This window comes from Aquarana catesbeiana, linkage group LG02 (genome assembly GCF_042186555.1).
Source record: "Aquarana catesbeiana isolate 2022-GZ linkage group LG02, ASM4218655v1, whole genome shotgun sequence".
Taxonomy (NCBI): domain Eukaryota; kingdom Metazoa; phylum Chordata; class Amphibia; order Anura; family Ranidae; genus Aquarana; species Aquarana catesbeiana.
In genome coordinates, this window is record NC_133325.1 from 750,073,877 (window position 1) to 750,097,258 (window position 23,382).

The 23,382-nt window shown below is 45.9% G+C and overlaps 1 protein-coding gene across 4 annotated transcripts in view; it reads right to left on the reverse strand.

The window, feature by feature from the left end:
• TIAM1 (TIAM Rac1 associated GEF 1) overlaps positions 1 to 23,382 on the reverse strand; it is a 607,717-nt gene that overhangs the window by 260,592 nt on the left and 323,743 nt on the right. The gene's annotated exons all lie outside the window — the stretch shown is intronic.

Genomic DNA, 23,382 nt, shown 5'->3' on the forward strand with positions numbered 1-23,382 from the left:
GTTAAAGTGACAGTTAAAAGATAATTTTATTTTTTAAAAATGATCCATACGCATCCATTACCTAATGGCCCTATAATCAGTTTTCATGAAATCGTTATTACTATGCTTTTCTGCCTCCTTGCAATCTCCTCAGTGAGTTTCTGAACATCTCCTTTTTCCCCCTCACTTACATTTGTTTGGAACAAGCAGTACTCTATGCGCACTACCAATGCCATAGTGCAGGCATGACCAAAGTCCGGCACGCATTCCGGCTTCGAACAGCCCACCTGGTTATCTAGAGATAGATAGATAGATCTATATTTATATAGATATATATCTCTTTTGTGGCCCCCAGCAATCTCCCAGAGCCAGGGCCACAATGCCTTGGAGGGGACCAGGAGGAGGCGGGACGAGTGCCGTACACACAGGAGAATTTCCCGTTTACTCGTCGGCCTCTGTAATAGGAAGTCCTGTCTCCTGCGCTGCCATTGGACGACTGTTCTGTCCATCATAGGAGGCGGGACTGTATTAAAGAGGCCGCCGAGAAAACAGGCGTTTTTCCTGTATGTAATCTTCTCGAGTGCCCCCACATGGAGTCATTTTCTATGGAAGCACTCGTGCGGGTGTGCTCCCGATTCCTGCTGCTGCGTCCATTGACAGACAGCAGGATTCGGCCCTGCCCCCCAGTGTCACTGGATTTGATTGACAGCAGGAGCCAATGGCTTCTGCTGCTATCAATCTATCCAATGAGGACCCAAGACAGTGGCTGGAGCTGCTGTGCTCGTCCCTGTAATAATCGGGTTCAGGTAAGAAAAAGGGGGGGTCTGGGGGGGTGCTGCAGTACAAAAGGTTTTTCACCTTCATGCATAGCATGCATAAAGGTGAAAAACTGAGGGTTTACAACCCCTTTAACATACATAAATCGCCCCATATTTAAAAATACTTTTTCAAACCAAAGTTTAGTGTCACTTTAAGCAGGCCTGGATGCCCCTAGTCTTCATCTGGGGCAGCCTATCTGTCCCTCATCGCGTGCAGTAAACAGTAAAGCACCTTTCATTGCTTTGTAAAGTCTCTGGCCATTACAATCACCCGTGATCACTACCATGATTGTACACTCATTCTTGTCAGTGTAAAGCCCAAAGCAGCCATTTGAATGAGGCCCAATAAGAATGTCTGAAATTAACTACATATTTGTTGGCTTCCATTAAGCCATTCTAAATTCTATTCTATATTTAGCGCCATTTTACCGTCCTTTTAGTGGCGCTATTCGGCCGCTAGCAGGGCGGTTTTAACTCCCGCTAGTGGCCAAAAAAGGGATAAAACCGCCCGCTGCAGCGCTATGCCGGCGGTATAGCCGCGCTGCCCCATTGATTTCAATGGGCAGGAGCGGTTAATACACCGCTCCAAAGATGCTGCTAGCAGGACTTTTTTTTACCGTCCTGCCAGCGCACCGCTCCAGTGTGAAAGCCCTCAGGGCTTTCACATTGGCGAGACAGCAGCGGCTGTATCAAGGCGCTTTGCAGGCGCTATTTTTAAAGCTGTAGCGCCTGCAAAGCGCCCCAGTGTGAAAGGGGTCTAAGATACAAGTCAGATTTCAAGCACCCCCTGGTGAGATTTTCTCAATAGGAACAAGTCTAAGACCCCTTTCACATTGGGCATTTTGCAGGTGCTATAGCGCTAAAAAAAGCGCCTGCAAACCGCCCTAAAACAGCTACTCCAGTGTGAGTGTCTGAGGGCTTTCACAATGGAGCATTGTGCTGGCAGGGCGTCAGAAAAAGTCCTGCCAGCAGCTTCTTTGGAGCGGTGAAGGACTCACCGCTCCTCCACCGCTCCTCCCCATTGAAATCTATGGGGTAGCGCTGTCATGTCGCCGGCAAAACGCAGCGGCGGCGTTTTGCAGGTGGATTTAACCCCTTTTCGGCTGCTAGCAGAGGTTAAAACTGCGCCGCTAGCGGACGAATAGCGCCGGTAAAGCGGCGCTAAAAATAGCGCCGCTTGCCCGGGTGCCGGCAGTGTCAAAGGGGTCTAAAGGGATGCAGGCCCAGCAGCTTTCCTCATTAGTGCTGTTCAGCTGCCACAGCTGACTGATAATTATGAAACCACTCCCATTATACCCACTGCTCAGAGACACAGACAAACACACAGGATTTCTTCAGAATAGCAAAAAGGTAGGAATCCGCAAAAAAAGGTTGTTATAATCCTTGCAATGTACATTGATCACCCACAGGGGAATGTTTTTTTCTCAACAAAAGTGGAGCTCCGCTTTACGTTTTGTCAGAGATGGGCTTTAAATAAAAAAGAAGATGAATTCTGATTGGTTACTGCATTCTGCATATTGGCATTTATCTTCTTGCAGATGACCTTTCTTAAAGCGGGGTTCCACCCAAATTTTGAACATTATCTCTTTGCATTCTCTTCCTTGCCTAGATGCTGACATGCTGTGTAAAAAAATTTAAATCGCCGTAATTACCTTTTTTTTTCTAATCTTATTAGCACTTCCTGGTTTTCCTCCCATGGGAGTAGGCGTGTTTCTAGCCTCTCCCAGACCTCCCACAGTCCCCTGGGAGCTATTCTCAGGCTTCCCAGCATGCATTGTGCAACAGCGTCATCACAACATCTCGGTGAATGCTGGGAGCACAGCATTCACCGCATCCAGGTAATACATGCGTGTGGGCTTCAAATGCCCACAATGAAGATGGAAACCGCCTTCAGTGAATTTTATAAGTTATTCTTTACAACGAAATCGGACACAGGCGGACTTATTACACAGAACATGTGAGTAGATAATCATGAGAAGAAAAGTTTGTGAATGAACTCCAAAAAAAAAAAAAACGATCGATAGGTGGACCCCCGCTTTAAGATGTAATAGTCAGATACACCAAACATGATGTAAAATGAAACAAAAGTATGATTTTCCTTGGTACAAAAGAAAACAGGAAACTGTCCTTCTGGATACAAGTGTCACCTATATGATGATCGGCAGTTATAACACCCAGAGGTTTCCTCTTCAACATTTTTTTTCTGCTGCACTCGACACCAATTTAGAAAGCAGCAGAGCAGCAATCTTCTGGGTTTAGCAACTTTGCCAAGTAGCAGGCAGCCAACTCCCAGCCCAGAGAGTTTTGGATTCTTTTTAACAGCTTAAAAAGCAAAACAAGTTGTCACAGAAAAGCTACACAATTTCCCCTGAGGTATTATAATGATATACTGTACACAGAAATAGACATAAAACCAAACGCAAAGCAAGAAAGGCAAGATGCAGAGGCTCCAACACCACCATAACACAAAACATGCTTTCATGTCAAAGTCATAACTGCAAGATGAGGATACCAGTTATAAATGCTTTAAAGATACATCTGAAGACCAATTGGGGATCCTAGACAATTTAGGAAGTTACATAAAACCAGTGGCGGTGCATCCATAAGGACACACTGGTGCCGCCCCCTCTCTCCAGCCACCCCCTCCCCCTGTGTAGAATGGATAGATTCATGCATTGCAGGCTGCATATGATGGGCACACAGGCGCTGCATTTTATGGGGCTCGGTGAGGCTGCAATTGATGTTTTTTTTTCAGAATTTTTCAGTTTGGTTGTGCCCCCCAAAAATTGAGCACCAGCCGCCACTGTATAAAACATTAATTCTTCTAAAAGATAACTGTGCCTTGGTGATGTCCTAGTACAGTGGTCCCCAATCTGCGACCCATGTGCCAAATATGGCCCTTTAGTCATTATTCCTCCCACTGGCACCGACAGGGCACTATTCCTGCCACTGGCACCAACGATGGGGAACCATTCCTCCCACCGGTACCAAAGATGAGGCACTTTTTCCTCTCACCGATACAAACAATGGGGCACCATTCCTCCCACCAGTATCAACGATGGCACGCTATTGCTCCTGGTACTGACCACAAACAATATGTATTTTTTTTACTTCGACTAACAACCAAACCTAAGACGTTACTTCTCTCACTGATTCCAGAGCATTTGTGAGAAGATGCTCAGCAGGTTCTTCTTGTAAAATTTGAGCTTACCAACCCTCTCCCATATCTGCCCAAGAGGTGGTCATTCTCACCTAGGCACCATGGGACAAAGCTGGGGAAAAGGCAAAATATATATATTAAATTAAGCTAGGCATATAAATAGTTTGTTAAAACCACATGAAGCTGAACCCTCCATCTGTATACTTGTTGCAGGTCAATGTCTTTGCATTTAAGCTTTAAAATCAGAACAGCCTGGAAACTTGCACTTTCAAAAGTTCAATTATGGTATATGCCCTTATCTTTAAGGTGTGCTCCTAGTTACTATCAAAATAGTTTAATTGCAACAGGCTCTATAAAGAAGATGCATCTCAGGATTGTTGTCCAAAAGGTGTCCCAAATCCTAGGATGCACTAGTTTGCAAACAACCTTTGTTCCCTGCCACATCCCACCATCTCTACTGGGCAGTCAGGCGGTCCAGTCACAAGGTTGGGCAAACAGGATGAACCATGTTTGACCCTAAGCCACCCTATTGGTCAGTCAGGATGCTCATTGATAGCTTAAAGTGGTATTAAAGCTCCAATCCTCTTTTTTTCGGGTCCCCCACCGGTGCTCCTCCCCCTTGAGCAGTGCCCTCCAGAGAAAGCCGCTTGCCCTAGGGGCACTGCTGCGTGCTCACTCCCGAGCCACTGCTCTATGAGTCCATAAGACACAGTTGCAGCTTGCCGCATCCCCCCTCCCCCCATTCTGTCCTCATTGGCTCACTGGCTGTGCTTGACAGCAGTGGGAGCCAATGGGTTCCCGCTGCTGTCTCAGCCAATAACGGAGATACCCGGAACAGCTGAAGCTATGGTGAACATCACTAGATCGAAGGGGGCACAAGTAAGGATTGGGGGGGCTGGGGACGCTGCACACAGGTTTTTTAACCTTCATGCATAGGAGTGTATAAAAGGTAAAAAACCTTCAGTCTTTAGAACCACTTTAAGAAGAAGCGGTGGGACAGGATTCTGGACCAGGAAAGTAGCAAGTCAGCAGCCCGCATTATACATATGAGATGTTTAAAGTAGAACTATAGGCAAAACTTTTTTTTTCCTTTTTGGATAGCGTAAAGGAGGGTGATAACCCCTGTCAGTTTATTTGTTGCCACCTGTGTCCCATTGGGGAGACTTCCTTTAACTTCCTGTCCTATAGCCAAAACAGAAAGTAAGAGGAAATCCCTGCAAATTAAAGGGAATCCCTTGAGGACCCCCAGAAGCAGTGTCCCTATTGGAAGATTTTCCTTTTTCTACAACCCAAAATTTGGGATTTTTAATTTTTTTTTTTACTTTCAAAGATAATGGTAAAAAAAAGGACAAATAGAGAGGGTGAATCTCCCTAACACAGACAGCAATGAAAAATGACAAGGGTTGTAATCTCCACTCTCTCCAAAGAAGTTTTTCCTTTAGTTGTACTTCAACTCCACACATGGACATCCTTGTTTCAGATCCTCAATAAGAATAAAGATGTAGCCTGCACCTTCAAACAAGCCTATAGCTGCAGTTCCTGTATTGCTATCCTGACAGATTCCTTAGTACCAAATAGGAGTTCTGTTACAGTGATATTACAGTATAAGCTCTCAAAGGCAGGAGACCGCTGGGAATTAATTTGTGCAATCTCTAAAGTGGAATACACTGACAATACAGAAATAAAAAACAAGCAGAAAGGAGGTTTGCCAGCCTATTTGTAACACTTATTAATTCATTAAATAACAGTCCTATCAAAGCCCACCTTGAGTCAGGTAGACCGCCGTTTATTAATTTACAATGCAAATGCGACATTTTAACTAATTAATCTTGGCCCGCAATCTCGCTCATGTGCCAACATGTGATGCATTTAATGTCAGGCGACAAAAACGTCTATTTTACCTCCAAAAACCCTGTGAAAAAGGCAGTAAAGAGACACCGGATAGAAAATAGCATCCATAAACGCTATAATTTATCGTAATTACCTATGGTAATGAGCCAAGGGAAGAGAGCGAGGCACCTGTTTATCCTGTCAAAGTTCACCACCTCATTTTGCCCACTGGCCTGGGGGCTAGCTAATTTATCTGTCAAACAGGACTGACGCTAATGGCGATGCAGCCCACTTCTGAGGCTTTTTCACAGTCCGCGTCCTCTACCATCCCAGCAGAAGGCACAGCTGCAGATAGAGAGGCATCGAGTGGGAGGATTACCCAATCTTTGCATCTTTCTGAAGGGAAGATTTGCGCTCAGCACCAGGTCCAATAGCAGTGATTAGGTGGCATTGTTTGGGCAGACAGAACATTATAGTTTCATCTGTGTGACAGGTTTGTGTGGGAGAAAAAGGATGAAAACATGATCTGCTTACGCCATTGGAGGATGGGTGGGAGGTGGAAGAAGTGCGCCGAAACAGCAATCAGGCAGATTTTTTTTTTTTTTTTTTTAGCTCCCGATCTTCCCGCCCACCCCCTTATGTGTTGGTGGAAAATGTAAAACCTACTGAGGAAATGCTTGTATATTTTGTACACAAATGAGGAAACTGGTGCGCGGGAGAAATATATACCATAAATGAAGCAAAAATAATACATATGTCAATCAAAAAAGGTTATGCTCGGTGACAGGTAGAGGAGGATCAAAATCCTATTTTCGTAGATATAATACAGCAAGAGAAGGCGCAACAAAGGAACTGCCATCCTAAGAGTCACAAAGTTACAGAATAGGCTGAAAACACCCAACAGGTGTGTGCAGAAAAAAAAAAAAAAAAAAAAAAAACTTTTCTAGGCAATATTTGTAATTCAGTTATTTTTTCTCTTGTACAAGTATCTAAACATAATCAAACTTTGTTCACAGCCATAGCCATAGATGGGTAAATTCCTTTTGAACTCCGGAGCTGTTTTTTAGGTTTTTTGTTTGGTAGAGTAGGGATTGATAAAAAACCCCTGTCAATTTTTATTTTTTCACCTTTGTCCTATAATGCCACGTACACACGAGCGGACTTCTCGGCGGACTGAACTCCGAAGGACTTTGACGGAGTTCCAACGAAACAGACTTGCCTACACACGATCCCACTAAAGTCCGATCGCTTCGAACGTGATGACGCACGACCGGACTAGAAAAGGAAGTTCAATAGCCAGTAGCCAATAGCTGCCCTTGCGTCGTTTTCGGTCATACAGACGAGCGTTTTTTTTTTTTATAGAAATCGAGTCCGTCGGAAAGATTTGAAATATGTTCCATTTCTAAGGTCCGTCAGATTTTTTAACAGAAAAGGTCTGATGAAGCCCACACACGATCGGAATGTCCGATGGATTCGTTCTGTCGGACCTTTTCTGCCGCTCGTGTGTATGCGGCATTAGGCAGTTGATCCTTCTCGGAGACAACAAAAAGTGAGAGAAATGTTTCTCAAGTAAATGGAAACCCTGTTTGACAGCGGTTACCCTTATTAGCAGGTTTCTCCTTCGCTCCCATTCTGTTGACAACCCAAAGTGTTGGATTTTCCCTCAATTTCCGTTCTGATGGCATTGTTCACCATTCTTTTCTCCACCTTTGTCCCGTTGGGGAGTTTATTCCTAATTTCCTGTCTAAGAGAAACAGAAAGTAAGAGAAATATCTCTCAAGTAAAAGGAAACCCTCAGACACTTCTGTTGACAACCCAAAATGTTTGATTTTTCCTCAATTTCAGTTCAGATGGCACTGTTCACCAGGATAAAATTGAGAGGAAGAATCTTTTCAGCAAGGACTCGGACAGCAAAAGAAAAAAAAAAAATAAAAACCCTTCAGGGGTTCATTTCTCTCTTACTCTATCCCGGAAAACTGGCTTTAGAAACGCTTCAAAGAGCAGTTGTTCTTTAATTCGAAAAAAAACTCAGAAATATTAATCCAGACTAATCAAAATATTTGACTCAGGCATGCAGTTATCAAAAAACATGAATATTAAAATGCAACTAGTGTAGGTTCCTCAATATGATTTTGTCTTAGACTAGTGTTATATACCCTGTAAATACAACTTGGGAGAGGACTGATAGAGGCAGCACTAGAAGCCAATCAAGTATGCAGCAGTGCATATGTGCTGACTAGAACATGCTGACCAATCACAAGCTGGTGGCAGAGGTGACCAAGCTGCAGGGCTTTATCTCGGCTGGAAAAACATGTCGGAACTGAGTTTCGCCACCTCTGGCAGCCCTGCACTTTTCAACCTCTCACACAGAAGCCAGTAGAGGATTTCTTCCACTCACTTTCTCTACCAACTTCTGTGTGCAAATGGCAGGCACCCCGGGCACATGCTCCACATTTGCTAGTGGGTTCAGGGCCACTGATAGGTCAGTACAACCAGCCCTATTGTACCGGGCCCGGCGCCCTCCGCTCAGCAGGGGGGGGCCCAGACAGCCTCGCAGACAGTGGGTGCAGAAAAAAAAGAGGGAGGGCTTTCTGAATAAAACCCCCGCTCAGCTGCTCCTACTAGCTTAGGATGGGGTGTATTATTACTATCTTCTGGGCCCCTCTCTGATGTGTGTTGGTGGGAGTGAATGGACTCTTTTCCTCATTTTCGGGCGCATGCGCAGTGCATTATGCTCTGCATGTTCCGGCTGCTTAAAGTCCCGTCTGCCTGTTTCCTTCCCTGGCAGAGTGATATTCCTCTGCTCAGCTATCCACTTAGTAGTCGGCCCAAGAGAGATGGAGAGTCCGGACCTCATTGTGGCTGCTACAGCACAGGGGTGCCCCGTGGGGGGGGGCGTTATATTGATATCTTTATATACTGCAGTGCAATGTGCCATTACTATGTCACCATCTATAACACAGTGTTTTACATGACATAGCTATTGGGTGCTGATTTTGTTAACTTATTGGTCATAAGTTAACAAGCTCAGCACCCAAGTCATGAAAAACACTGACAGAGCCAGCCATGACAGAGCACCTGCCTGTGTGTTATCATAATGCTGATGAGCTTAAAATGCTTGTGTTGCCATTTGTCATCAAGGCTTCTTAGGACGGAATCTGCCTGTTCAGCAGGGGATCTGTCTGCTAATCCTCCGCTGAGCAGGTTGGGCAGATGACAGGTCATCAGCCTAGGACACAGCCCACTCTGCTCTAAGGGCGGCTGGTGTAAACAAACCGGCTGTCTGTTTACACCCGACTGCCCTCCAATCCGATCCGCTAGACGGAGGGAAACAGATCTCTTTCCGTTCCGTTTAGCGGATGGGATTGGTGGTAGGTGGTTGTAAATGGACACATGTCCGTTTAGATCCATCGCTCTATAGTAGTGAATGGAGGGTCAGGTTAGGTCTGCCTGAAAAATGGACAGGCGGACCTCATCAGACCTATCGTGTGAACCCACCCCCAACCCTTTCCCTTTAACTGCTTGCCGCCCCCATCTACATTTACTGTGGCAGGGTGGCACGGGCAGACTGAACCATATACATGTACATCATCCAGCCTGTTTCAGGTTAGGGACGTGCATGCATGAGCCTGCTGCTAATCCATTGTCACTGGCTACAGTGGTATTTTGTCAGCAGGTCCTGGCCAATGATTTATGGCAGAGACATACTCATCAGCTGTAGCCAAAGCATAAAGTCCCAGTGTTTACAAACACAGGGCTCTGTACACAGATCAGCAATCTGGCTATTTCTTCTCCCTGCAAAGCAGGGGGAAAAAACAGCCAGCTCGGTTAATAAAAGCAGCATACATTACACCTGTTAGACACACCGTTAACTTCTTCATTGCCCTTTAATGTTAACCCAGCCAGTGGCACTAATATGGTGTACACCTGTACATTATTTTAGCTGATCACTGTATTAGTGTGTATTGATGTAAGTCAGTTAAGCCAGCCATAGATGGTTTGAAACTTAGACAGTCTCTGATAAACCGGGGAAGCTTCTAACCATCTATGGGCAGGCTGATTGTACCCAAGTGATAGATCGACTTGGGTACAACCAGCCTGTAGGATTGTTACATGTGATTGTTTCAGGGCAGGGTCTGGGGAGGGGCCAGTAGTGGGGTTGAGCGTTGGGCATTGCCAGGTAGGCTGTAGGGGGCCCCATGATTTCTATCAGAGTGGGTTCCCCGGGACCTGGTGCTGCAACTGCCCGTATTGTTTTTATTTATGAGCATTCGGAAAATAATCGTGGAACCCCTCCGCAGCTCTGTGTACAGTTCTGATAGTCGGGGGGCTGTCAGTGGCACAGTACTGAAAAAAAAAAATGGGAATACCAACTAGAACAGTGCTGGCTTTATTATGTATTTGCAAGAGGTGAGAGAGCTAGAGGGGCATTTGTAAAGGCTGGGGGCACTTGTGAGAGCTATTTGGGGGGCATGTGTGAGAGCTGGGGGGGGGGGGGGGGTGAGAGCATTTGTTTATTTCCCGCCTTGACTACTGTACCGCTCTCCTTAATGGCCTACCCTTACGCAGGCTATCTCCCCTTCATTATATTATGAATGCTGCTGCTAGACTAATACACCTCACTAACCGATCAGTGACTGCTGCCCCTCTCTGCCAATCCCTTCACTGGCTTCCCCTACCCCACTGTATAAAATTCAAAATGCTAACCATAACATGCAAGGCCATCCACAACATCACCCCCAGCTACATCACCAACCTCATCTGCAGATATCGCCCAAATCATCCCTTCCGCTCCTCCCAGGACCTCCTGCTCTCTAGCTTCCTTGTTACCTCCTCTCATTCACGCCTTTAGGACTATTCAAGAGCCTCTCCCATCCTCTGGAACTCCCTGCCCCAGTATGTCCGATCAGCCCCTAACCTGTCCACCTTTAGAAGATCCCTGAAAACTAATTTATTCAGGGAAGCCTATCCCACACCCACCTAACAACTGTACCTGAGCCACCGCCATCAAATCATTCCCCGCATCTATTACCTTTTGTACCACCACCCCCTCCCTTTAGAATGTAATCTCTACGAGCAGGGCCCTCCTGTCCCTTCTGTGTTGAACTGTACTGTAATTGTGCTGTCCCCCCCTCCCCTATATTGTAAAGCACTGCATAAACTGTTGGCGCTATATAAATTGTGTATAATATAATAATAATTTGTGAAAGGTGGAAGAGAGAGGTGGAAGGTATTGTTGTATAGAGAGCAGCTGTGGGAAGGTTGAGGGTTTTAAGCTGAGACGGGGGGGGGGGGGAGATTTGTGCAGGGATGAGAGGTGTTGGGATAAGCTGGGGGTGCAGAGGGGGGTTGTGGACTGGGGGTCCAAAGGTGAGTTGTGGGCGGGGGTGCTAAGTAAGGCGTGGCTGGGGGTTGACTATTGGGTGGGTAAGGCAAGTTCTTGTACCTTTTCTCTAAGCAAAAATAGCCCTGCAGTAAAGAAAGGATCACCAACCTTGGTTTTCCAGGCCAGGCTGTTAAAATCATTTATTTATTCAACAGCACATTTATCCTTTTTTATTTAAGGCTTTTTGTCTGTAATACTGTACTGAACTTGAGCAATAACTGCCCATGTCAGTGCTGCAATTAGGTGCCATTTTTTCATATTTTTTTTTTAAAGACACACCGACTACCTGTCGTCTAGGTTTTATCCCGCACCAGAAAAGATAGCCTTTTACACGTGTTTACCAGCACAGGTGCCATGTGAACCTCTGCTACAGGAGGTACAGAAACCTAGCTTGGCGATTTTAGTTGTAATGCACTTGAATCCCAGGCAGATATATATATAAAAAAAAAAAAAAAAAAAAAAGAAGTACAAATGTAATACAAAAAAATTACAGCTCTGTAATCATTAAATGTATTTTTAATTAAAGAAGTGTAAATTGACCTGGTAATAGCCTCTTGAAGTCTACTGTACAGCAGAGCTCAGAGAGGAATGCTGATCGAAGGAGATAGAGTGTATATTCAGAAAGAACCGTAGTTGAGCAGAAATGCAGTCAGCGAAGGGGAGACATGACAGGGTGATAAGGGTATACAGGAATGAGTGGGTTAACAAAAGTGGATGGAAGCCAAGATGTTACCCCATTGGTTGTGGAGGAAGGGAGATGGGGGGCTTAAGGATAGTAACTGCAGGGTAGGGGTGGAGCCTCAACAGTCGGCAAATCGAGGAGTGGAAGAACGTTCCTCCCGCCCGCCCCTATTTATAAGTTTTATATGTTATAGTGTTTGTGTTTTATGCTGGTGTTTTTTGGGGTCCTTGACGGCGGTATAATTCGGTGCACTGGGTAAAACGGTGGGGAACCATCTCAGATATGGTATCCTCGAGTGGGAACGGTTCACTGCGGAGTGACTGGGTAGCGGTAAGAACCCTGTGTGGATGGGGTCAGCTGGGTTTTAGGCCCTGAGTCAATAGGTCGCGGCTGGGGTGGCAACCATGGTGCCTCTGACACAATAATGGTATGGGTATATTTGTACCGTCAAGGATCTCAAAATAATTATATCTGGTTTTGAGTAGTTTAATATTATGTTGGCTATTTAAAGTTGTTGTTAATAAAAGGTCGTTTAGGCCATTTTACCCCACCTCAGTTGTCGAGTGTTGTTTTGATTACAAGTAAAAGGGGATATAAAGGTTTCAAGGATAAAAGGGATGTGGTAAGTGGATGGTTAGCTCTTAGCTAGCCTAGTCATGTATGTAGAAGTGAAATTGCAGCAAAGAATGATTAGCTCCCCTTTCAGGCAGGGCTGTGCGGCAGAACTATAATCTTACAACTGGGTGGACAGAAATACAGATCCTGTGGCAGGTAAAACAGCTCTTAATGTATTTGCTCTCTGTTTGCCTAAAGTTCAACTTAAATGCCTTTTTAATTGCTATGCAGTCAGCTGTTGAGTGTCAGCAGCACACTGGAGAGCCAGACTACTGCTCTCACAAAGGGCGCAGCGGTCCAGGTCTTTATCAGTCCAAAACGCCCCTTGCACAGTACTCCAATCAACAACACTGCTCAGGGAGCATGAGCAATGTTTACTGGAGCTGTGTGCAGTAGTGTCAGACTGCTGAAGACCGGACACCTGAGCTCTGTGTTAGAGTAGTGGTCCGGCTCTTCAGTGCGCTGCCAAAACAAGGAACGGCAGATTTTTCAACTTGTAGACGTTTAAAGGGTAATTCCACCTTTACACCAAACCAAATGTGGGCGGCAAAAGATTATTGGCACAGCAGAAAAGTGTAGCAGGGACTGAAGGAGTGGGTAAGGTGGAAATGCCCTTTAAATAAAATAAATGCTCTATTCTTTATTTGTTATGCAGCTTGACTGCAAAGAAATTCAAAGCTTTTTGTAATTACTGACATTGCCATGGTTTCACTTTGTCACAAGGCAAGAGTCCTATGAACTGAACATAAGGAATTTAGCATATATTTATACATCTATATTAGTCTGTAACTGAACACTTTTTTGATGTTCTGATTAAACCCGCATTTTTAGGCTGAACAGAATGAAAACTAAGTTAGTCAAGCTGCTAAAAATAAAACCTCTACAAAAATCATCCGCAAGGTCTATTTTTATCAAATTACTTGCTTTCCACAAATACATGGCTGTTCCTTGAGTCAGGTAACTGTCCTTCACACTCTGTACTCCTTCAATACTTTGACCTACAAATATGAAAGTATATGTGTTGGCCGGCAGGCCAACATAAAAAAAAAAAAAAAAAAAAAAAAAAATCTAACAGATTTCTCCATCCACCTAATCAACATTGATGGACAAATATCCTGCTGCAGCTATTGTATTCTGACAGACAGCACCACCAGCTTTCAAAATACCCAAGCAGTGCCTACATCTGATTAGAAGCTGGCACTGTTGGGGGTGACAGTTTTCCACCCAGCTACTTCCATTTTTCAATGGAAGGATGTTGGATAGGAAGGTGCCAACAAGGTCACCCACAAAGCAAATTCCAGGTGATTAACCAGGAACCACCTGAAATTTGCTCCATGTATGGCCAGTTTAACTACTCTGATACTCGAAAGAGTAAGACTCTTAGAAGAACAAAACAGATTGTGGGGATCTGCATGACTACAGCGAGGGACAGGTCAGAGAAGAATTAGAATGTCACTTTAATGTGGAGGGGTGTAAGTCTTTATGGACTGGATGTGGAAGAGTAGGGTGGAACCACAAGGGTTGTTTCCCCACCCACCTGCCACGATTTAAGTCAAGAGCATCTTCATGGGTCTTTGGGGGTCAGTGAACAGTTTAAAACTGGGGGCCTATATGGAAAATTGTGCTTCTTCAGCTTGCTAGGTCCTCAGGGAGAAAAAAAAAAAAAAGAAGAAAATGTGAGCATGGAGTTCACATGTGCTCCCTATGCTTGCGTAGGTTTCCTTCAAGTACTATGGTGGCCTTCCACACCACAAAGACATGCTAGTAGAAATAATGACTTATGTAAAAAAAATAAATAAATAAAATTCTCCCTAGTATGTGCATGTGAAGTAGGGAGCTTAGACTGTAAGATCTGTGAGGGCAGGGACTAGCGTAAATGTACAAAAGAGCTATAAAGAGCTGTAAATTATTGGAATTAATTATAATAGTTTAAAAATGCCTTCACACTGATGGGGTGTCATTGAGGATGTGGGCCATTTGAAACTGTGCCTTTAAAGGATACCCAAAGACCCCCTTGATTGCATGGTCAAAAATACGGTTTGTTTATTATGAGGTTTTATTTTTGACCATAAAAAAAAAAAAAAAAAAAAAAAACTGCTGTGGCTGTTTAAACCCAAGTCACGCAGTTTATGTTGTTTTGAGAGGTGATTAAAAAGACCAGGATTGACAAATCCTTTAGTTATGCAGTTCAGTGCATTTCCCTGCAGAGTTTGCATTGCAGTACGGATGCTTTGGAGTCTGCACTGCAGTTAGTTCTAAGATGCTGCAATGCAGGAAGCCTGACAGGGTCTGTAGTTGTATTTACTGGGAAATTACAAATCTCAATACAGTCCAGATTTCACTTTTATTCTAGGAAAGCCATAAATTGTCACGATAATCTAATTTAAAGAGATTGCAAAAGCCATGTTTGATATCAAGCACAACACAATCTCAGCTAACAAGCAGTGTATTTAAAACAGAATTTTTACTTTAAATTATTAAGTTTGGGGAAATGTTAGTATTTTAATGAGGTGTCCCCTCTGGAGAATTTTCTTCTCCATTACTTTTGCAAGGACCACAACATTGGGGGAGATCTGTCGACAGGAGCACAGAAAGTAAAGGGCTTACATATAAAAAAAAAAAAAAGATCAAATAAAAAAAGTTGTCTATACTGTAGTTCAATTTAGAGGCCCGGTTCACACATGCTATCCCTTGCGGTGCGATAATATGCATTCTGTTGTGCTTTTGTAGAATGTGTTGTGGTGTGAAGGGGACCTCAAGATTTTCATTCTTTTTGGGCATTTGTCTACTCTAAAATAAAATCCAAGTCCAATGACCATCCCCATCAAGTTGTGTCTATTTATTGGTATACTTCCAGTGGAACTGTAAAGCTTCTTTGGCAGTAAATATAAGCGATTTTCCCAAGGCTTGAACTAGCAAATAAATGTGTAGAACTGTTTTTTTCAGTAGACACATAAAAAAGGGTAGAACTGTGCGCTGAAGCACAATCTCATTTTGCTTATTGCAGGCTTCTTCCACCCATTCTTTCCAGCTTGGCTGAACACCAGTATTACCCTTGATCACCTTGCTACCAGCCACTTATGTACACACCCATACACTAGCTCATAAAATAAAAGCTATTCACATTTCTTTGACGGACCATTTCCCCTATATTGAGAAGGAAATGGTCCTCAGAAACCTCTGAAAACACTAGTTACTTGGCTATCCTGCTGATCGAATGGATTCTGAATGTAGTCACCAACCAGATCGGGACATTATACCTCACCCAGACTTTCAAACCTTCACGTCTTCAATTCTGTAACTCAGCGTTAGGGATGAGCTTCGTGTTCGAGTCGAACCCATGTTCGACTCGAACATCGGCTGTTCGATCGTTCGCCGAATTGCGAACGTTATGGGCCGTTCGCGCTAAATTCGTGTGGCGCGTCACGGCCCATAATTCACTGCGGCATCGCAGTGCATTGCTGGCTGATGATTGGCCAAGCATGCACTATGACCCGCATGCTTGGCCAATCACAGCGCCGTCAGTAGAGAGAGCTGTAATTGGCCAAAGCCAGGGTGGCTTTGGCCAATTATGGCTCAGGGGATTTAGTACACACCCCACACTATATAAGGCCGCCTGCACGGCGGCCCTGTGTAGTGTGTGTTCCGGTGTGCTGAGAGATAGAGAGAGAGAGAGACAGTGTCATTTGATTTGAGTTAGATAGATTAGGCAGAACAGTCAGTCAGTTAGCTGCACTTACAGTGTATTGTGTATATATATGCATCCCAGGTGTTGCATATATATATATACACTGTATTCAGTTTAGCTAGATCCGTTCCTGTTATCTTCTATCTAGACTATTTACATTTAATGCAGTGCGTCCTGCTCACAGTGTTCAGCTAGATCCGTTCCTGCTATTTACATTTAGTGCAGTGCGTCCTGCTCACAGTGTTCAGCTAGATCCGTTCCTGTTATCTTCTAGACTATTTACATTTAGTGCAGTGCGTCCTGCTCACAGTGTTCAGCTAGATCCGTTCCTGCAATTTACATTTAGTGCAGTGCGTCCTGCTCACAGTGTTCAGCTAGATCCGTTCCTGCTATTTACATTTAGTGCAGTGCGTCCTGCTCACAGTGTTCAGCTAGATCCGTTCCTGCTATTTACATTTAGTGCAGTGCGTCCAACTCACAGTGTTCAGCTAGATCCGTTCCTGTTATCTTCTAGACTATTTACATTTAGTGCAGTGCGTCCTGCTCACAGTGTTCAGCTAGATCCGTTCCTGCAATTTACATTTAGTGCAGTGCGTCCTGCTCACAGTGTTCAGCTAGATCCGTTCCTGCTATTTACATTTAGTGCAGTGCGTCCTGCTCACAGTGTTCAGCTAGATCCGTTCCTGCTATTTACATTTAGTGCAGTGCGTCCTGCTCACAGTGTTCAGCTAGATCCGTTCCTGTTATCTTCTAGACTATTTACATTTAGTGCAGTGCGTCCTGCTCACAGTGTTCAGCTAGATCCGTTCCTGCTATTTACATTTAGTGCAGTGCGTCCTGCTCACAGTGTTCAGCTAGATCCGTTCCTGTTATCTTCTAGACTATTTACATTTAGTGCAGTGCGTCCTGCTCACAGTGTTCAGCTAGATCCGTTCCTGCAATTTACATTTAGTGCAGTGCGTCCTGCTCACAGTGTTCAGCTAGATCCGTTCCTGCTATTTACATTTAGTGCAGTGCGTCCTGCTCACAGTGTTCAGCTAGATCCGTTCCTGCTATTTACATTTAGTGCAGTGCGTCCTGCTCACAGTGTTCAGCTAGATCCGTTCCTGCTATTTACATTTAGTGCAGTGCGTCCTGCTCACAGTGTTCAGCTAGATCCGTTCCTGCTATTTACATTTAGTGCAGTGCGTCCTGCTCACAGTGTTCAGCTAGATCCGTTCCTGTTAAATTCCTACTGACCGGCAGGCTTGTCTGGTTACAGTATATAAAGCTACCTGAAGAAAATTACAGGTGTTCTATTTGATCCTATTAGTACCACGGTCAGGCAGCTAGACTATTTACATTTAGTACAGTGCGTCCTGCTCACAGTGTTCAGCTAGATCCGTTCCTGTTATCTTCCTACTGACAGGCAGGCTTGTCTGGTTACAGTATATAAAGCTACCTGAAGAAAATTACAGGTGTTCTATTTGATCCTATTAGTACCACGGTCAGGCAGCTAGACTATTTACATTTTGTACAGTGCGTCCTGCTCACAGTGTTCAGCTAGATCCGTTCCTGTTATCTTCCTACTGACAGGCAGGCTTGTCTGGTTACAGTATATAAAGCTACTTGAAGAAAATTACAGGTGTTCTATCCCAGCTTAGTGCAGCTACAGGCCATTAGTATGTCTGGAAGGCCAAGAAGGAGAGGCAGACAGTCACAAGCCAATAAGAGAGGGCAAGCAGGCTCTGTGTCTAGTGCTGGTCGTGGAGACGGTGCATCCTCATCAGCACGTGGCCATGGGACACGCTTGGCCTTTTTTTCGGCAGCTGGCCATGTTGAGCCGCAACATGCGGAAGACTTGGTCGAGTGGATGACCAAGCCGTCCTCATCCTCCTCATCCTCTCTCACCCATGCCCAGGGTGCTTTGTCTGGCAAAGCAGCGGCCTCTTCCCTCAGCTCAATGTCATCAGTGACTCCTTCCCTAGCTCCACCATGTCCTCATGAGGATTCCCTCGAACTGTTTGACCACAGTGTTGGGTACATGCTCCAGGAGGATGCCCAGCGTTTGGAAGGCTCTGATGACGATACTGAGCTCGATGAAGGCAGTAACATGAGCGCGGACAGAGGGGGTGCCCAAGAAGGACAGCAATCTGGCAGTCATGCTCCCCCTGCTGCAGCATACTGCCAGGTTTGCTCCAGTGATGAGGAGGGAGGGGATGATGAGGTCACTGACTCAACGTGGGTGCCTGATAGGAGAGAGGAGGAGGAGGAGGAGGAGGAGGAGGAGGAGGAGGAGGCGGCAGCACATCACCAACGAGGCAGGATGCCCTCCAGGGGCCAGCCTAAGGGCAGCACATTGACTGCATCACACCCCAAAGCTCCACATGTGCAGGGCGCTGCAGTCTCTGCGCGTTATTCAAAAAGTTCTTTGGTGTGGGCCTTTTTTGAGACGAGTGCATCAGATCGCACCGCTGCTATTTGCAACATATGTCTCAAGCGTATCTCGCGTGGCCAAAATATCTCCCGCTTGGGTACCACATGCTTGACCAGACATATGTTGACCTGCCATGCAGTTCGTTGGCAAGCGTATCTAAAAGACCCACACCAAAGAACAAAGAGGATCTCTCCTTGCTCCTCATCAGCTGAGATTTCCAACCCCACTAGACCTTCAGTCCTCTCTGAGACCTGCAGTGAGAGGAATGAAGGTGTAGAATTAGGTGTGTCACAGCCAAGTACTTGTGGGCAATCTGCTTTTGGTACACCGACGTCAGATTGTACCAGGCAAATTTCCCTGCCCCAGCTGCTGCACCGCCGAAAGAAGTTTGCTCCCAGCCATCCACATGCCCAGCGGTTGAATGCTAGCTTGGCAAAATTGCTAGCACTTCAACTGCTGCCTTTTCAGTTGGTAGACTCTGCCCCCTTCCGTGAGTTTGTGGAATGTGCGGTTCCTCAGTGGCAGGTACCCAAACGCCACTTTTTCTCACGGAAGGCGATTCCGGCTCTCTACCGGCATGTGGAAGGCAATGTCCATGCCTCGCTGGACAGGGCGGTCAGCGGTAAGGTGCATATTACCGCTGACTCATGGTCCAGCAGGCATGGACAGGGACGTTACCTAAGTTTCACGGCGCATTGGGTGACTCTGCTGGCAGCTGGGAAGGATGCAGGACAAGGTGCAGTAGTGTTGGAGGTTGTTCCGCCACCACGCCTCCAAAATGCTGATTGTGACACACCTCTCTCCTCCACCCCCTCCTCTTCTTCTTCCTCCATGGCCTCTTCCTCGGAACCAGCGGTGCTCCGTAGGCGTTCAAGGGGCTACGCAAGTACGCAGGCCAAAAGATGCCATGCGGTGCTTGAGCTGGTGTGCTTGGGGGACAGGAGCCACACTGGGGCAGAGGTTCTGTCAGCTCTGCAGGGGCAGGTTCAGAGGTGGTTGACGCCACGCCAACTTAAGGCAGGAATGGTGGTTTGCGACAATGGCACCAACCTCCTCTCTGCCCTCCGACAGGGACAAATGACCCATGTGCCCTGTTTGGCTCACGTCCTTAACTTGGTGGTGCAGCGGTTCTTGGGCAGGTACCCGGGCTTACAGGATGTCCTGAGGCAGGCCAGGAAAGTCTGTGTGCATTTCCGCCGGTCATATAATGCCAGTGCTCGGCTGACGGACCTCCAAAAGGAGTTTAACCTGCCCAAGAACCGCCTAATCTGTGACATGCCCACCAGGTGGAACTCAACGTTGGCCATGCTGCAGCGGCTGCACACGCAGCAGAGGGCCATCAATGAGTACCTGTGCGACTATGGCACCAGGACAGGGTCAGGGGAGCTTGGTTTTTTTTCCCCACGCCAGTGGGCCATGATCAGGGATGCATGCACTGTCCTGTCACCATTCGAGGAGGCCACGAGGATGGTGAGCAGTGACAGTGCATGCATCAGTGACACTGTCCCCCTTGTCCACCTGTTGGAGCACACGCTGCGTGGAATAATGGACAGGGCACTTGAGGCAGAACAGAGGCAGGAAGAGGAGGACTTCCTTAGCTCTCAAGGCCCCCTTTATCCAGACAGTGTTCCTGCGTGCCCGCCGATCACACAGGAAGAGGACGAGGAGGAAGAGGAGGAGGAGGAAGATTGTGTCAGTATGGAGGTGGAGCCTGGCACTCAGCATCAGCAGCAGTCTTTAAGGGATCAGTCCCAAGAAACACATGGACTTGTACGTGGCTGGGAGGAGGTGGCTGCGGATCATGTCGTTCTTAGTGACCCAGAGGACTCCGGACCGAATGCCTCAGCAAACCTACGCTGCATGGCCTCCCTGATCCTGCAAAGCCTGCGTAAGGATCCTCGTATTCGTGGTATCAAGGAGAAGGACCAATACTGGCTGGCAACCCTCCTTGATCCACGTTACAAGGGTAAGGTTGCGGACCTTATCTTGCCATCGCAGAGGGAGCAGAGGATGAAACATCTTCGGGAGGCCTTGCAGAAAGGTCTGTGCAACGCGTTCCCAGAGACTGGGAGGTTACAAACTCCTGTTTCTGGACAACGTGTTGCTGAGGCTTCGGTCAGTCAAAGAAGGAGCGGTGGAGAAGGTGGCCGTCTGACCGATGCGTTCAGACAATTTTTTGGTCCGCAGCCCCAAGGTATGATCGGTTCCAGCAACCATCGCCAGCGTCTGTTTTACATGGTGCAGGAATACCTAGGGGCAAGATCAGACTTGGACACCTTTCCCACCGAAAATCCTCTGGGTTACTGGGTCTTGAGGATGGATCACTGGCCAGAGCTTGCACAGTATGCAATTGAGCTACTGGCCTGTCCTGCATCCAGCGTTCTTTCGGAACGCACATTCAGTGCTGCTGGAGGCGTGGTAACCGATCACAGGGTGCGTCTGTCCACCGACTCGGTCGATCGGCTGACCTTCATAAAAATGAATGAGTCTTGGATCACCACCAGCTACCAAGCACCTGATGCTGATGTAACCGAATAATTTTTTTTGAAATCTCAGATCCCTTCAAAGACTGCCTATGCTGATGCTGAGTGACTATCCCTGAGTAATTATCCTCTTCCTCCTCAATCATCACGCTGATAGCTTGTAAGAACATTTTTGGTTCTGGGCGCCACCACCAGTGCCTAAGGCACAATTTTTCAGCCCCTGTTTAACAGGGGCGTGTAATTACAATTTTTGATGTAATACTTTGCAGCAGGGCTCGTTCCTGCGTTCCAACTAGAGTGTCTGTGAGGGGTTGCAGTGTTGTGGCACCAGCACCAGTGCCTAAGGCCCAATTTTTCTGCCCCTGTCTAACAGGGGCGTGTAATTACAATTTTTGAAGCAATAATTTGCAGCAGGGCTCGTTCCTGCGTTCCAACTAGAGTGTCTGTGAGGGGTTGCAGTGTTGTGGCACCAGCACCAGTGCCTAAGGCCTAATTTTTCAGCTCCTGTTCAACAGGGGCATGTAATTACAATTCTTGATCTAATATTTCACAGCAGGGCCCTGTGAGGGCTTACAGTGTTGTGGCCACAGCAACACCTAAGGCCCAAATTTCTGCTGAGTATATAGGGCAGGACCCTACTTTCAAACATCTAACTTACAAACGACTCCTACTTGCAAACGGAAGGAGACAACAGGAAGTGAGATGAAATCTACCCCTAGGAAGGGAAATTCTCTCCTGTAAGAGTTAATATGGGAAAACAATTTCTCCTTTCCACTGATGCTTTCCAATCCTTGTTCCACAAAAAAACCCAAATTTTCAAAAAACATTTTTCATTGGGACAAAAAAGTGAGGTGAAATCTTCTGAAGAGGAGGAAAGACAGCAAAACAAATGTCACAGGGGTGATAACCCTTCCCTATGTTTTCCAAAAAGCTTAGAAAAGATTTTTTGGCTGGAGCTAAACACGTTAAAAATGTTCAAAATTACAAACAGATTCTACTTAACAACAAACCTACAGTCCCTGTCTTGTTTGCACCGCCTGTATACTGCTGTTCAGAGTATATAGGGCCTGGTGGCCCCACACCTTTCCTTATTTTAATTTGGGTGCGGGGTTCCCCTTAATATCCATACAAGACCCAAAGGGCCTGGTAATGGACTGGGGGGTACCCATGCCGTTTGTCTCACTGATTTTCATCCATATTGCCATGACCCGACATGACATTAAACCCGCAAGCAGTTTTAAATGAGATTTTTTCCTTTAAAAATGACATTTGGTGCAGGGACTGTTCTAAACATGGGAAACACGCGTCACTTTACAGGCATACTATAGACACCCCCCAGGTACGATATTTAAAGGAATATTTCACTTTTTTTTTTTTACTTTAAGCATCATTAAAATCACTGCTCCCGAAAAAACGGCCGTTTTTAAAAGTTTTTTTTGCATTGATACATGTCCCCTGGGGTAGGACCCGGGTCCCCAAACCCTTTTTAGGACAATACCATGCAAATTAGCCTTTAAAATGAGCACTTTTGATTTCGAACGTTCGAGTCCCATAGACGTCAATGGGGTTCTAACGTTCGTGCGAACTTTCGGTCCGTTCGCGGGTTCTGGTGCGAACCGAACCGGGGGGTGTTCGGCTCATCCCTACTCAGCGTAATGAAGGTAGGAACAGTCATGTAGCTAGCAATCTTAGAATGGGGTTAGAAATGGTAATCCCTATATTTCTCTCCAAAGTTTTTTTTTTTTTTTATTGTACCTAAAGGAGACTTTAGAAATTATTCCTTAACCCATCCATTTATAGTTGAAGCAGGAAACACTTGTATGTCTGTACGCCTTCCCTGACAACCCTTGGCCTAGCCCTCCAGGGCAAGAAGTTGATCGGCTGGGGTGAGTTTTTGCCAGCCAACCACTATTTTTGACCCCAGGGAAAAGGCATCAGCAAATAGCTACCCATCCCCTCTCCAAGCCAGAATGCATATATGCCGGCTACAAGTTTTTACAACTCTCATTAGAATAAATATTACATAATTGGAACATGTGAAATCTGTTGGCCAAATCAATTGTCACCTTTGGGATCTGCGTTACTTCCAGTAGGTCAATATATCAAGTATAATAAGCCACAAAAGGTGACTGTCAATGTGGACCAATTCTGAAATCATGGCCTTGGGACCAAAGAGGATGGGGTGGGATGGAGGGACAGAGGAACTTCTACCCATTTAATTTATGCTTGCTGCAGTAGAGGGTTTTAGCTTGCTGAGTCCAAGCTGTCCAACTGGTCTTGTATATGAAATGTGCAGATTTATGCTGTAAGTTCGCAGCCTCTAAT